Source organism: Diadema setosum, chromosome 1 (genome assembly GCF_964275005.1).
Source record: "Diadema setosum chromosome 1, eeDiaSeto1, whole genome shotgun sequence".
In the NCBI taxonomy this organism is placed as follows: domain Eukaryota; kingdom Metazoa; phylum Echinodermata; class Echinoidea; order Diadematoida; family Diadematidae; genus Diadema; species Diadema setosum.
Window position 1 is genome coordinate 24,635,954 of NC_092685.1, and position 15,493 is coordinate 24,651,446.

Here is a 15,493-nt window from a genome sequence, read left to right on the forward strand (position 1 = left end):
GTAATAAGTTGCAACATTTTTTTTTTATTTCTCATATTATCATTTTGTTATCGTAGTCAGAATAAGATCCCCTGAACGTTACCACATGGTGTTGAAATAATGGTTGTATGCCTTTGTTATAGCCTATACTTTTACCATGAAAAGCAGACATAATTGTATATAAGTCGTGGGCAGCTATATATAGCTTTTACTCCCTGCCCGTTCCAGCCACCAGCCCCTTAAAGAGAAGGGGAGGGGAGCCTCCATCCTTTTGGTCATGAAGCTCTCGCATAAAAAGTAATGCTTTCAGAAGAATCTGAACTACCGATGAACATTTCTGATAACATCTATAACAGAGATATCAACTGTTACTGCAGGTTTAATGGAAAATACTGTTTTCCAAAATTATACACATGTCTACTGCAGATTTTTTTTTTTTTTGGTCACCAGATAGAATAGAGTCTTTCAGCCCTCAGCAACTGCAATTCTATTCCCAAGGTTGCCTTCCCTGCTACAGTCATTGTGTACGCAAGCCATTTTAAACCTACCCCTTACGAATTCATATACAATTTGTAGATAGTGTGTTAACCCCCAAACTAGCGTGACTCTGTAATGCAAAGTCGATCACAAAAATAACTTAAGAATCTACTTTCTTGACCTAGAAAAAACTCTTGAACTGATTTTGTAAATGACTAAAACCTCTAATAGTTTTTAACTGTTATTATTAGGCCTACAGCCATATTGGATTTTGCCAATAAAGTTATGGCCGCCCCAGAGGCGGGGCCCAGAGAGTGCCTCTCTCTGCGCCCGTCTAAAGTCTATATATTATAATGGTTTGATGTACACATGGGGTGCAAAATTTGGTGCTTTTTAAATGAATTCGAACCAAAAAGTCCCTTGCGCCTTCCTCTATCTGTCATGTTCCTTTTCCTCACAGCAGCAGGCATAAAGGCAGGATGTTTCTGTACACGCCGACTATGTAGGTCTACAGAAGGTTTTCTTTTTCTTTTCTTTTTTTAAGCGTTTGAATGTGTTATAATAAATAACTGGCTCGTATAAACGGGGGTGGGGGTTATTGCCAGTATGAGATCAAAATCCCGTTCGTATCGTCGGCAAATAGAATATATTGCAATTGCATTGCAAAGTTCAATTGATTGAATGAAAACGGGAGCAAAGTACGACAAGTATATGACACCAAAACGCACTACCTAAATGCATTGCCTAAATTCACTTCCAAATTCTCAGAAATTTGCGGAATTGATCTTGTTAAGAACGCTATACATTGCAACAACGTAATAATCTATAGAAAGAACATTTCTACCACCACTTGATTGACATCACACTCATATTTTCATCAGAACTGGTAATATATTTCAGCAGATATTTGAGCAAGGATGGTACGCACCATGAAGCACACCAAATACATCGGAAGAAACCCAAACTCTTCGTGGGACGGAGCAGGGGACCATGGACTCTGATGGACCGTCAGAAGAAAATGCTGGTCACCCGAGTGAATCCTCAGTTCCAGACAAAGGAGGTTCAATGTCCCATCTTCTTCAAATGTCTATTGTACAAGCTCTCTGCGCTGCTGCCACACAAAAGAGATCGGTTGACGCTATCATATCGTTGAAGTCACCGTGAAAAGTGTTACGCAATTGGTGCATGAAGCATTACGGATAGATCTTCACCAACAAAAGGATGAAATTACGTCACTCACAAAAATGGTAAACGATCTCAACGAAAAAAAAAAAAAATGAGAGGGTGAAGAGCTCATGTGAAACGCAGGAACGATACAGCGGGAAAACTATCTCCGATTTCATGGAATCCCAGAGCAGGCGAACGAAAACACAGATGATGTCGATCGACAGGTCGTCCAGGAGAAGCTTGACATCAACCTCGCGGAGACCGACATCGAGTTACCACAAGATCAGGATCGAGAGCAGATGTAGAAAGCCACGCGTCATCATCATGAAATTCGCTTGCTACACTGTTCGATAGTCAATATACAGCAACAGGGCTAAATTGAAAGCCTTTCAGCTCTGTCCCTGAGAGACTCAGATCTACATCCATGAATACACTATACAAGCCACTCAGACAAACCCTTGTGAATCTAGCCAGCAGGTCCCCACATGCACCAAAGGTCTACACAACACTATATACTGATGGACGTGGTGTCAAAGCACTATATAGCGAAGTTATTATTCAAAATGATGTGCGCACGTCAGTGACATTCGTGAAATCAAATCTTCATATTTGAAGCAAGAAAAGATCCACGACTGCTCAGGTTATATTGTGACCAGTGTGCTCGGTTTTCTTTTTTACACCCTAGTTTGTTTAAACTGACCTGCTGTTTTGTTTGCCATGGTATGACTTTTTCACATTAGATTTTGAGCACATCATAACGCAGCTATGGTAAAATTTCGCTGAACGTGACCTGGTGCTATATGATAAGCAGGCAGGTAATTAGCTAACAGGCAAACGACGGTGTGTGTGTGTGTGTGTGTGTGTGTGTGTGTGTGTAATTCCATTATCTTTATCTTCAGATAAAAGGAGTGCTTCATTCAACGAATTTATAAATTATAAAGATCAGGAAAGGGAATTAGTGATCAGAAAAAGGGAAAAATGTAAAATAGGGTTACATTTATTGAAATGGGAAGAGTAAAATATTGAGGGAATGTAAGTGTAGTATTGTAATTTTATTGAACTTATCTTTTATCATTCTGTTCGGCAATCTGTAGGATGTAACTGCATGGGTTTTGTTGTTGGTTGTATGTTGTTTTTTTTTACCTTCATATATACACACCCATAACTAATGCTTCCCTGGCAGTATCATACAGCACTGTAACTTTTTGAATTAAGTATTTGAGTGAATGGGAATGTGAGGAGGTTCACATCGGACATGGGGTTGGGTGGGTGGGTGGGGTGCCTTGTTCCCTTTTGTTTGATGTGTTTACATTTTCTTTATCCCCTTGTATACCGAAATGATTTCTTTTTCATTTGTAATATTGAAAGAATGAACAACAAAAATCGCTGGGGCAGAGGAACATCGGGGGGGGGGGGGGGAGGTAGGGCAGGGGTCAAGCGTCAAGGGTCAAGTCCCCCGCACCCCGCACCCCTATCCCTCCCCTGAATCGAATATCACAGTCTTGTCGCAGACTCTGTTCAGAATATTATTGAAGGTGATGTGTGGAGCAGTTTCTTATACATCAAGCGAAATCAAACGAAATGAGTTTGCTCGGAATGCACCATTTTACTTGTCTCACACATTGTGTCAGACTGGCACAATTTTGATTTGACTGCTATTATCATATTCGAATAGAACAGAGGCATTATTAGAATGGACATTAATGGAATAGAACAAAGAAAGAGAGTATTATACTAGACCACGACGTACAATGTTATTTATCCTTTCACCTGAATATTGATGACATCTTAATGTTGGCAGTTGCCATAAAATAATCGCTTTCTGATAATAGGCCCGACATCTATAATATATGTCTATTTACATGTATACTGAGTGAAAAGGACGAGCTTTGACGTTCTGTACTGAACTGAACAGCGTCGTAACTTATTCCCGAGTCTCATTCCCTACAGGGCGGTCTCATTGTGTGGTTATTCTGTTTGACCTACGTCCTACATACGAGCACCAAGGTCAGGAGAAGTTGAACTTCACCCTAATTCTCAATTCATTGTTCACCCAGGTCCTCCTAAACTAATGGACGCAAACAGCATCACTCACGGGCTGTAGGCCTATATACCTCCCTGGTATATTATACGAGCCATTGTACAACTATAGTACAACCATACATCCATTATTGAGCATGCATCCATCATCATATATAATGGAATGTAAAAGGTTTTAACCAACCAGAACGTACACAACTGCATGATTCAACAGGGCAGCCGTAGGCCTATAATACGCAGCCGGAGAATGAATAGAAGCTAAAAAGAGAACAATAATTGTGTGTTGAGCGACGGAATAATAACTGTATGAATTTCTTGAATCTTGATTCATCATGGTTGAAACAATAAAAATCATTCTTCAATATTTATATGCTGCAATGGGGTTCTAACTTTACAGTTTCTTGCTCCCTGACGCATAAATATATAATTGCCCGGGTACTTTGGCCCGCAGAGACAGTTTTCTTCCTCGTGTGTGTGTGTGTGTGTGTGTGTGTGTGTGTGTGTGTGTGTGTGGGCGTGTGTGTGTGTGTGTGTGTGTGTGTGTCCGTTTTGATGAGTTATCACAACAGTATCTCACGCATGACAATGATCCATCACGATAACATACAAACATTTTAGCTCACTTTGTTCATCAATCAGGGCATTTTACGTATTAATTCATATATAAACTCGTGAGTTCGATTGTTTGTAAAATCTAAAATCCTGCTTAACCATTTGGAAATGCTTACATTAATTGTTTGTTTTTTAAGACACAATACTATGATCTACTCACTCCAACTCGAGACGTTCCACTACATTCGTTGCTCGTCTTGATGCTTTATCGGCTTCCAAACCTGATGACCTTCGAACGCCTCTCGGCAGAGATCCTTAATACTTAAGGTGGAAAATATCTCTTGGAGCAGCATTCAAAACTTCAGTTTATTATGTTGGCGTCGGCAAGGCTCCCTCCTTAGAAACAGTCGAGATCAACTTCCCAACTATCGTGCAGGTTCCATCCTTGAAAATATCAAAAAAGACGGAATGCAATTGTGCAATCAAATAATACGCTGTGAGATGCAGGAACGGAGTGCGAAAACGCGCAGAAAAGAAACACACAACACAAAACAATTCGTATGATGAAGAACGATCGCGGTTATAGAGTTGCTGGTACATCAATATCGCATCAGCTCGAAGGATCTATGGAAGCCTTTGCTACGAGTACTCTCGCGCTAAGCGTAGTTGGTAGTGTGAAGAGTACAAAACACGAACGTACTAGCAGAAGGTATCCACACGAACAGGAGCGAAGTCACAATCCAGCGAACGAGCGTTTATGTTATGAATGATAAATGGGTAGATACTAGTATATGTTTTAATCTCGAAAAATAGATCTTAAAAGGACCCTCGCGCATTGGATACGCTCGGTCTCTGCTCATATCGTTGGCCATTGTCGGCGCTATACGATCATAATACTCTACATGTAAACAACGAGGTTGAGGTCAAATTCAATTGTGGAAAGCTAGCCGACCCTTTCCTTGCTCAGTCTGTCCATGCGTAGCATCCCTGGGCACTGACCCTGCTCTGAACTGCCCTTGCTCAAAGCCCGTTCTGTTCTTGCTTATTCACTAGCGCCCTCTATAGTTGACTCATGCGTTAACGTTTTCAACATACTGAACAATTAATTCGACCATGTTACTATGCCGTCAAAGATCTCCCCCTCTCTCTCTCTCTCTCTCCCTCCCTCCCTTCCTCTCTATCAATTGATTAATCAATTTATTTAATAATTTCATTTATTTGTTTTGTTTCAGTAGGGGTAGCTCTGTCAGTAGCTACAAACACTGTTATTCTCAGAGGCCCTACACATACATCACAATATACAAATATAGAGTCATGAAAAAACAGAAGAAAGAAATAACATAATACATAATACAGTTACAGTAAACTTACTTGTAGGCTACAAGAAGGCCACATTGTTAAGTATTGCGGAGACAGACAAAATCATAAATAACTTCATTTTTGCCATTATAATTCACTCAGAAATAAAATATAGGGATCTCAAAAAAATTTTTAATGTCCAAAATACAATTCAATACATACATAGTTGTATACCCTAATACATACATAGTTGTATACCCTGCATATTTCCTAATTTTCTTCATTTCACATCATGAAAAAGATAAGGAGTTGCATGAATGTAATATGCTGTGGAAAAAAAATATACTAAGTAATGCATAATTCATTATCCCAGAATAATGCATTTCATATAAACATTATTTTTTAATTACAGACATCATAAAATTATCTAAACATTACCAAATATCATTTAATACACCTGGGTTATAAACCATAATGGAATGAAACTGTACGTATGTATGTATGTATGTATGTGTGTATGTATATATGTATCTATCTTTTTATATATTATATCATCCGAGATGCATAATAATCTATTACCAAACTTCATTTTTTTTTTAGAAAGAAAAAAAAGAGAAAGTTATGCTAGCATCAAATGTTCACACATCACACTTATCACTCCCAAAGAAGAAGAAAGATAATTTTGGTCACATCCCCATATACCAAAGCTCCTACCAGCTTTGCATATACATTGTGCCTACATACTCTTTATTAGATAACATTATTATCAGTGCAATTTCCCTGCCCTATCCCCATCCTTGACATTGAGATTGCACCATCATTTCCCTGTCCCTTTCTAAACACACACTCACACACACACACACACACACACACACACACTTTAATCTGAGAAACCCAAAACCAACGAGAAATAAAGACTCAAATCAAATGACAAGAGAGTAGTATATACATGTACCCGTTCGCACCCCGTGGAGCAGTGGAGCTGTGGAGCGGTGGAGCTCCACAGCTTATGAATATTAATGAGTTCATGAATAGTAATGATCATGAATATGTATGAATATGTATTTATGTAAATGTACATGCATTATGTATGAGTGTGAGATATAATAGTCTGTGAATGGGAGTGGCAATAGCAATAGTGAATTGTGGAGCAGTGGAGCTCTCTGACCTAGCATATCATATTAGTGAGCTTGATTTATGAATATGTATGATTATGCATTTATGTTAACATTGTATAAACTATGCGTACGCTGTGGAGCTATGGAGCTGTGGAGTGGTGGAGCGGGAGTGACTCTCTCGCAACATGGCTGGTGTGGAGTGTATGTTGTGGAGTCTATTATTTTTGCACGTAAGTTGATGCAAATATAATTATGCAAATGCGTATAACAGTAAGGTGCGAAGAAATGAACATTATCAATTATGAAGTGTGGAGCTGCGGAGCTTCAAATTGACCTAACATATGAATATTAATGAGCTTAAGCCATGAATATGTATGATTATATATTTATGTAAATATGATTTGTTTATGCGTTTGCGGAGGTGTGGAGGGTGACTCTTTGCAACCGATGGCATGGCTTGTGTGGAGTGTTTGTTGTGGAGTCGTATGATTTTACACGATGAATATTATGAAAGGGTAAATTATATCAGCATATGCAAAGATTAAATGTATGACACAGATATGTTTACTTTGTGAATGGGCGTGACGGTAACGCATGTGGGCTTAAGTTTATTTGATATTTGATTGTTTTATATTTTTTGCAACGGATTGTATGGCTTACAGTGTGGAGTGCATATTGTGGAGTCGTGTTTTTTTTTTTGCTATGTTTTTTATGTTTGTTTGTTTGTTTGCTCGCACGATGATACGAAAGGTTGATATATATGCAAATGCGTATATATACCAGTAACGTATGAAGTATTAAGCATCATCTATAGTGAATTGTGGAGTAGTGGAACTCCAAGATGACTAATATATGAATATTGATAAGCTTTATTCATGAATATGTATGAATATGCATTTATGTTAATATATGAATTATGTTTGGGCTAAGGAGCTGTGGAGCTATGGAGCTGTGGGGGGGGGGGGGTCTCTCTTTTTTCAATTGATTGTATGGTTGGTGTTGAGTGTATGTTGTGGAGTCGTATGATTTTGCGCGATGATACGAAAGATTGATATGAATAGAACTATGCAAATTCGTATAACAGTAACGTATGTAGGATAAGTCATCACCAATATAGCGAATTGTGAAGCAGCGGAGCTCCAACAAGATGACCTAGCATATGAATATTAATGTATGCAAATGCGTATCAATTATGTATGATTGTAAGATTAAGCACGCTCAGGTGAGACTTGTGGAGCTGTGGAGAGCGAGACTCTTAAAATGATTTCTATGGTTATTGTGAAGTTAGGTTGTAGAGTCGCATGCTTGCACGATAATACATACAGAAAATTTCATATCATTACAGATATTCGTGTAAATGTGTAAACACGACGTAGGATCATAAGATAGGCCTATGATCACGTACCCGCTGAGCAGCGGAGTCGTGAAGCAGTGAAGTTCCAAGATAATGCAAAATGTATGAATATTCATGAGTTGAGGGTTAAATGTGGAGTTAATGGTGTGATGGGGTTGTGCGCCTTTATATGATGGAAATCTTATGTGACTTTGCTTGACGTAATATCATTACGGTGTGAGTACTTGGTATCAAAAGTGAGAATGAATGAGAACAATAACATTCATCGTTTCATCATTTCATCATTTCATCGTTTCATCATTTCATCGTTTCATCATTTCATCGTTTCATCATTCCATCGTTTCATCATTTCATCGTTTCATCATTCCATCGTGTAATCCTTTCGTCGTTTCATCATTTTATTGCGTCATCATGTCCATCGTTTCATCTCATTTGCATTATCTACAAGTGCGAAGTAACAGATTGTAGCGTTTTGTACGATAATTGCGGAGTCTTATGCTTCGCACAATAGTATACGGAAAGGTGATATAGCATTCCAGGCATAATTATGTGTAAATGTGTAAACAAGTTGATCGTAAGGTAATGACCGAGTACCCAATGAGCAATAGAGAGTTCCAAGGTGTTGCATGATGCATGAATGAGTGCTCATTACAGATATGACTAAGATGTGTGAGTTCTCTGTCGTGGTCACGGCGTTTTACATAACATGAATGAATCCTATATGCATGGTATGGAAATTTAACCTTATGCGGCACTTTCGGATGGTGCGGACATCTATAAGAACTAATAGCATTTAAAACAGAATACGCAAAAAAAACAAAATCAACATCAAGAAAGTGAACAATTGGTGTAATCTACGTTTCCATATTTTCCGTGTTCATGATACATATTTTACTCTACTACAAGTCGCACCTAGCTTGCATCGTTTACAAAAATGTATCTTGTAATATCGTGTAATGTAATATCGTTGAACCTATTGATGAACAAAAAGACATTTCACTACAGCATTTTACATCGCAGTGTTTTCTCTCATGCATAACAAGCTGGTACTTGTATCTTGTACAATTTTCTCTCTCCCTCTCTTGTTGTCTTTCTCTCAAAAAATCGGCAAACCACACGATCATTAACATGTAATCATGTTCCGAGATGTAAGCATATCAGACGTTACACAATGATATTGAAGTTGTAAAGTATCGCGACTATCATGTCGCCGTTTATTTGTTAACTTGTTTAAGAATGTGTTGTACAACATTTTAACATGTTTTTTCCGTTTCGATAAAGTTAAGCGTTTTGAATAAACAACAACAATGACAGATAGATTCAAAAGAAGAAGAAGAAAAAAAAAAGTATGTCCCGAAGACGATATCGTACTGAATTTTTGGGCAAAATATTAATGGGAGAAAGGAAGTGAGATAGGGAGAGGCGGAAAGAGTAGGATTATAAAGTCCCATTGCGCGTGTACATTGATTGACTGAAAGTGTGGGTCACGGGAACAGGAGAAGAGAAACAAGAATCATTGGAGCATGAAGTATAATCAATGCGAAACGGCGAAACGGCGAGTTGACGAATATGAGTACAATTATTCTTACCTATAGGGTACCACGACTGAATTTTACTCTTCTAATCGTCCATACACGCATACTCTACACAACTACGCAAGGAGAAAAAAAATACACATTTTAGTCTTTCAGTATTATATACACCTTAAACGCTTTAATAAAAAAAAAACGTTAATACAAACAATGTGTATCGTAGAGATGTTGAAATGAAGAATATTGATAAATTAGTAACATATAACGATGTTTGGTAGTATCAATGCTTTTTGTCAACTGAAAATGAACATTTGCTGAATATTACATAATACTATGATTATGATGCATATATTCAGCTATATATACAACCATCAAAGCTGTATACTGTACCTAAAGAACCTCCAAGGGAAAAAAAAAATATGCAGCACATAGTCATGAAATGGTAACACGAAAATATTAGTCTGGTTTTGCGCAGCATCAACGAATATTTAAATCGAGACCATGACCATGAACCGACAGATTTCACCTGTTGAGACTCGTCTGCATGAGTCATAACTCTTACGTAAGAACGACCGATTGTGGATTTCCCAAGTCGAATGACATCATTGTTGATTTAGATATCCCTGACGGGTGGTGAGCAATTAGATATTTTGTGTCATTCGTGAATGACATTCTTTGACAAAAATGTAGTGAAATAACTATGTTCAGTAGTCTTGGTGGTATGGCGATTTTGATTTTGCACGTAAATCTGTGTGATAGAATACAACGATAATTCACCACCTCGAATGGAAAACAAACGACAAAAGCGATTGATATTCCACAGCAACACTCCACCACCAAAGGTCTGCCTTTGAATTTAGATATAAACTTAATATTTGCCCACTCCCCATCAAGGGTTTCCAGTTTACACAATAGACAATGAAGTAAGCTGCTGAGTAGGTTGTAAGATCATTTAGACCCCACCAAGAATATTACTTGCGAAATCTTGTCGAATTCAAGTGAAATATAAAAAAAAAACCAAGAACTTAAAAAAAGAAAAGGGCCAATTTCTTACACACGTGCTCCGTATTAAACATTTGAGAAAATCGAACATAAATTATATCCATATTATGCAACTGCTGTGTACATAAGTTTATGCAACTAATGTGGATCACTGGATATACACTATTGATAACATAGAATTATAAATATCTCTATTGCAAAGCTTAGTATCATTGTCAAACAGCCCTATATTAAATAAAATGAAACCCAGGTGTTTTTTTTTTGCGACAAAATTCAAACCACTACCTAATGTTTTGTCAATCCGTATTCATGATTTTGTACGTTCATACAATAACGTGCATTGTACCAAGCATCTAAATCTAAATCAAAGGAGACCTCCGAAAGATTTTCTGAGTTTTACATTTGAACAACTATAAATCAGTTATACTGAGTACAGAGTTTCAAAATTTATAGTGACTGGGTTGAGGAATAATAATGTTTTCAAAATTTACAACAAATGGCAATGTACAAAGACGATGACATGACAGCCTCACCATAAGAATGCATGAGTTGGGGCTCAAGGAAGCAGAAGAAAAGAAGAAGGCATGTATAGATTCTACACTGGTGAACTTGTTAAGCAAGCGGTACTGGAATTACACTGCTACATTTCTGAAATATGTAAGGCTCCTATGATATCAACACTGTTCATTGTAATTTTTTAAAGATTTTAAGATTATTGGTTTCTCTGCTCAAAGGCCACAATAAATTACACAAGTCTATACATGGAGCTGTTGATTTATGTACTACATGATGTGAAATTATGAAAATCGTCTGGGATACCCCCAATTCTTACATAAAAAACGTGTTGAAGACTATACGCTCATTCCGCGGTGTATGTAATCCAATAATGTGAAAGATTTACATGTACAATCAATAGCAACTAGACCAACAATAAACATATACATATAAACAGACATTCTCTAATAACTCGCTTCAACCGTAGATACAAACAAGCCAAAATTATAATCCTTTGAGATGCAAACAATATTTTGCATGAAAATTACAACACTCTTTGCAATATTACATTCATAATGATATCATAACTGAGTGTACGATGAAGGCATCTGTATCATTTTTTTTTTCTCGTTAGACTACCGGGAGGAAAACATAAGAATGGAAAATAATTGTATGCAATGACTGATGATACTGCGTGTTTTTTACTCAGATATCTAAATACGTCGTGGAGGTGTTGTCATCCAAGATTTTACGCTTTGGATAGAAATAAGTGAAGGCATTTCTTGTTTGCGAGTATGTAGAGACGCCATTGTTTACAACACGAAATCCTAAATTGGTTCCACCGCCCGACACTCTTGAATGGAGAACCTCTAGGTAAGTGTTTTTGTTGATGTCATTTTGTCTCTTACTGACGCCTTTGCAACTGAATTTGTCTGTTGGGCCAAAACAATAGTACGTCTTGCTACAAAGAGCAACTATTCCGTCACCCTCCCATTCCACTTTGAATAAACCCGGAGTTCGTTTATCATACATAGCATTTTCCACACAGTCATTTCGAGGAAACCAGTTGCCTTTGTCTTCTTCGTATTGCTCTCTCATGCTCGGTTTTATCACATCCTCAAAATCTTTGGAAGAGATGGCGATATACGCAGAATCCGTATCCATTTCACACATCTGAAAATCTGAAGGATCAACATACTTCACGAGGAAATCATAATAGAATTGCAACATTCGAAGTTTTGCCATTTGGTACACGGCGTGTCCAATCTGAACAGGAAGATCCATTTTGATTTTTTTGTTTGGCCATGTCCACTTCATAGCAGTCTTTTCCGATAGGATTGAGATCCCGAAACAGAGTGCTATTGACTTGTTTTTGTGCCCTATTTTCATCGCACACATTCACATTGCGATGTTTTTCCTTGTTTGTAATTGTCTTTCCGTACGAAGAGTTTCCGATCAGCTTCATAGTATCAGCAATGATGCTCTTGCACGGATCGCTATCCCCCGCACGACGTGCGTCTGACACAGCTTCCCCAAATGTTTCAAAGCAAGCATTTGGTTTGTATTCTACAAATTGTGAGATGTTGGTAACAATGAGACCGTGTTCAAGGTACCAACAAAGAAGAGGGGTATACAACAAAATGTTCTTCCCGAACATACTTCCAATGAGGCTACGTCGAGGTGTCTGCATAATGCCATGTTTTTCTGCGTAGTTCCGCATTACATCTCCAATATCCTCCCGCGATATGTTTGTATTCTTAAAGATAGGGCACATTTCGGAGAAATAGTCTTTAAACTTGTCTGGCACGTGTATGTCGCATACAACAAACCCAAAGAGGTGTCCTTTCTGTATAGCGGAGAGAAGTTGTGCTTGTGACGCTCCATGGCGAAGCTTGGGTGGGGGAAAATGTTCTGAGAGAAACGCACTGAGAGTAGAGTCGTGCTTGCGCATGTCTCGATATTCACATTCCCAAATGGAAATGTACTCATATCCCATTTGTTGAATGTATTTCTTTTTCTCCTCAGTATTTTGACGTAATTCTTCCATAGGTTTCCCCAGTCTTTTGTTCAGTGTTTCCCCTTTGGTCAGATGACAAGAATGCCCGTGGAAATAGCATCCATTGAATTCAAAGACCTGATTAGTCTCCGCGCAGAAGCCATCCACGGGGAATTGGAGAGGGCCGATTCTTTTTTCGGAGTGATTGCCATTGTGTCGGATTTTAATGTCTCTTCTAAAACTTTCATACTGGAGCCATTCTTGCGCAATAGGATGTCTGCTCTCCGGTTTGAAATTATTTTCCGCTCTTCGTCTCACATAGTGTCCAGTAGGCATGTCCTGCATGATTGCCCATAGATATAGAGCGTTCGCGTCAAAGCCAACCACTTTCTGACACATTTTACCTCCTCGAATCTTCGTCACGTTCTTTTCATGATGGCGATGAAAAATAATCGATGGACCCCCGACTAAATTTTCGCGAAAAGTGTAGAATAGGTCTTTATCCTTCTCCGAGAACAAACCGAAATGTGCGTCGGGACTACATTTCATCAGATATTTCATGGTAAGTCCCGGAACAGAAATCCCGTCCTTAAATAAATCAATTCCTCTATGCTCGTAGAATGCACGCATCTTTTCTACAGCCTCAATGAATGGGGTAACATCGCGATTGTTATACCAGACGAGGTAGTCACGGAAAGTGGACATCTGGTTGTCTTTCCACTCACGCTGACATTGCTTGTATTGTTCAGGGGTCAATGCAGTGCGATGAAGGGTGTCATTAAATGCATCAATGGGTGGAAGTTGTGGTTCATTCAACTTGGCCAGAGAGTCTACCCATTCGTACGGAAAATACCCCTTTGTTTCCTTGCATCCATAGGCCTTCATGAATGAAGCTAAAGAGAATCCTGGGGCAAGAAAGTTCAAAATGTCGACGAATTGTAGGTGCTGAGTTTTGATAGCCATGTGATTGTGGTTTCTCTTTACTAGGTAGTTGATAGGATCCATTTCGAGAAGGGTTGGGTATAGAAACTCCTTAATGACATTAATGTCGTATTTACCCGAGTTAAATCCGACAACTGGCAATTCTTGTAAATAATTTAAGACTTTTTGTCGCAGTCTCGTTAAGTATTTGGGTACAGGAGATATTTCCCCATCTGTCAAGAATCTACTTCGTATCTCCTCAGTTTTGTCGTCAATCTTGTCCAGGACGTCTTGATAAAGTGGTTCCAGAAGTTGAAAAGATCGTTGGCTGACTTCTAGTAAGTACGCCACCATAGTGTCGATTAATGTCTGGGGATTTCCATCCGACACCATGCAATAAGCCTCGTTGTAACCTGGTACATTTGAGTTCACGCTAACACTCAAAGGTATGTGTCGAGATGTATATTGTAGGTTGCCATTAGATTTACATTCACTTTCATCACATTTTTCAAGATAGCTCTCTATGTCAAATGTAGCAAAATATGGGAAAAATCTCCTACTTTCCTCAACGAAAATTCCCTCAGCCTCCAGTTCCTCCCATATTGTGACTGAGTTGTGAAATGTTGCAAGCCCCTTAGGAAAAACGTGTTTGGTGGCTTTTGCGCTGCAGAGTTTTTCATGTCGGTGAAGCGATTTTCGAGATTTCCACAATTTGTTGCATTGTCTACATTGATAGTTACGGCAATACCTCTCGATGTCAGTGATATAACTGAAGTGACTGTCGTGAAGATTAACGTACAGTGTCTCGGCAAACTTATCCAGACCTCGACGAATGAGTGTAGCAGCCACTGTCTGTTCACTGTTGAATAGATCTTTTTCAGTTTCAGTCGAACTAACAGTAGCGGTACAAACATCGTTGACTTCCTTTCCACAATCTCCACCTATTGATTCGTCACCTACAGGCACTAACTTATAAACAATTATATTAATTTGAAAGAATTCTTCGATGTCACTTAGTTCGCTGAGTTTAACACCTGGGAATTTGTTGATATCTTCATTTGGTTTGTAGCTCTGTAACAATTCTTTCGTTGTTGTTTCTAGACATTTTGAACTGTTACCACGAAGAAGGGCGATACATCGAAAGAGGCACAAATTGTCGTCGTACGTTTTACCAGTCTTTCGGTTCTTGACCAATGATACGATTGCTTTGTTATCTAGCACGTACAGTGGGAGCTCCATTCCCCTACCGATGGGATGATCAATGAGGGAAAATACGTAGAATGTGACGTTCGTGATATGTTGAACCACCCATTTGGAATCTGGGCGCAGGGACCTGGCATATTCAAGAACATCTTCATGAATGAATGTGTTAATGAAACCTTCAAACGAAGCGTGATTTGTGATAACGTATGGTTCGTTGAAAATCTTCGTGTTTCTACTCGCGTAAAAGTACCTACACTCTTTCGTTTCGTTGTTAAACAAAACGAATCCATACGAAGCGTTAATTTTAAAGGCAGTGGACTGCAGTTCAAACACTTTTCGAGCCTTTTCTTTCAAGATG

The 15,493-nt window shown here is 38.6% G+C and overlaps 1 pseudogene; it reads right to left on the reverse strand.

The window, feature by feature from the left end:
• Positions 1-11,720: 11,720 nt before the first annotated feature.
• On the reverse strand, positions 11,721-12,480 carry LOC140228739 (uncharacterized; annotated as a pseudogene).
• Between the last annotated feature and the right edge of the window lie 3,013 nt (positions 12,481-15,493).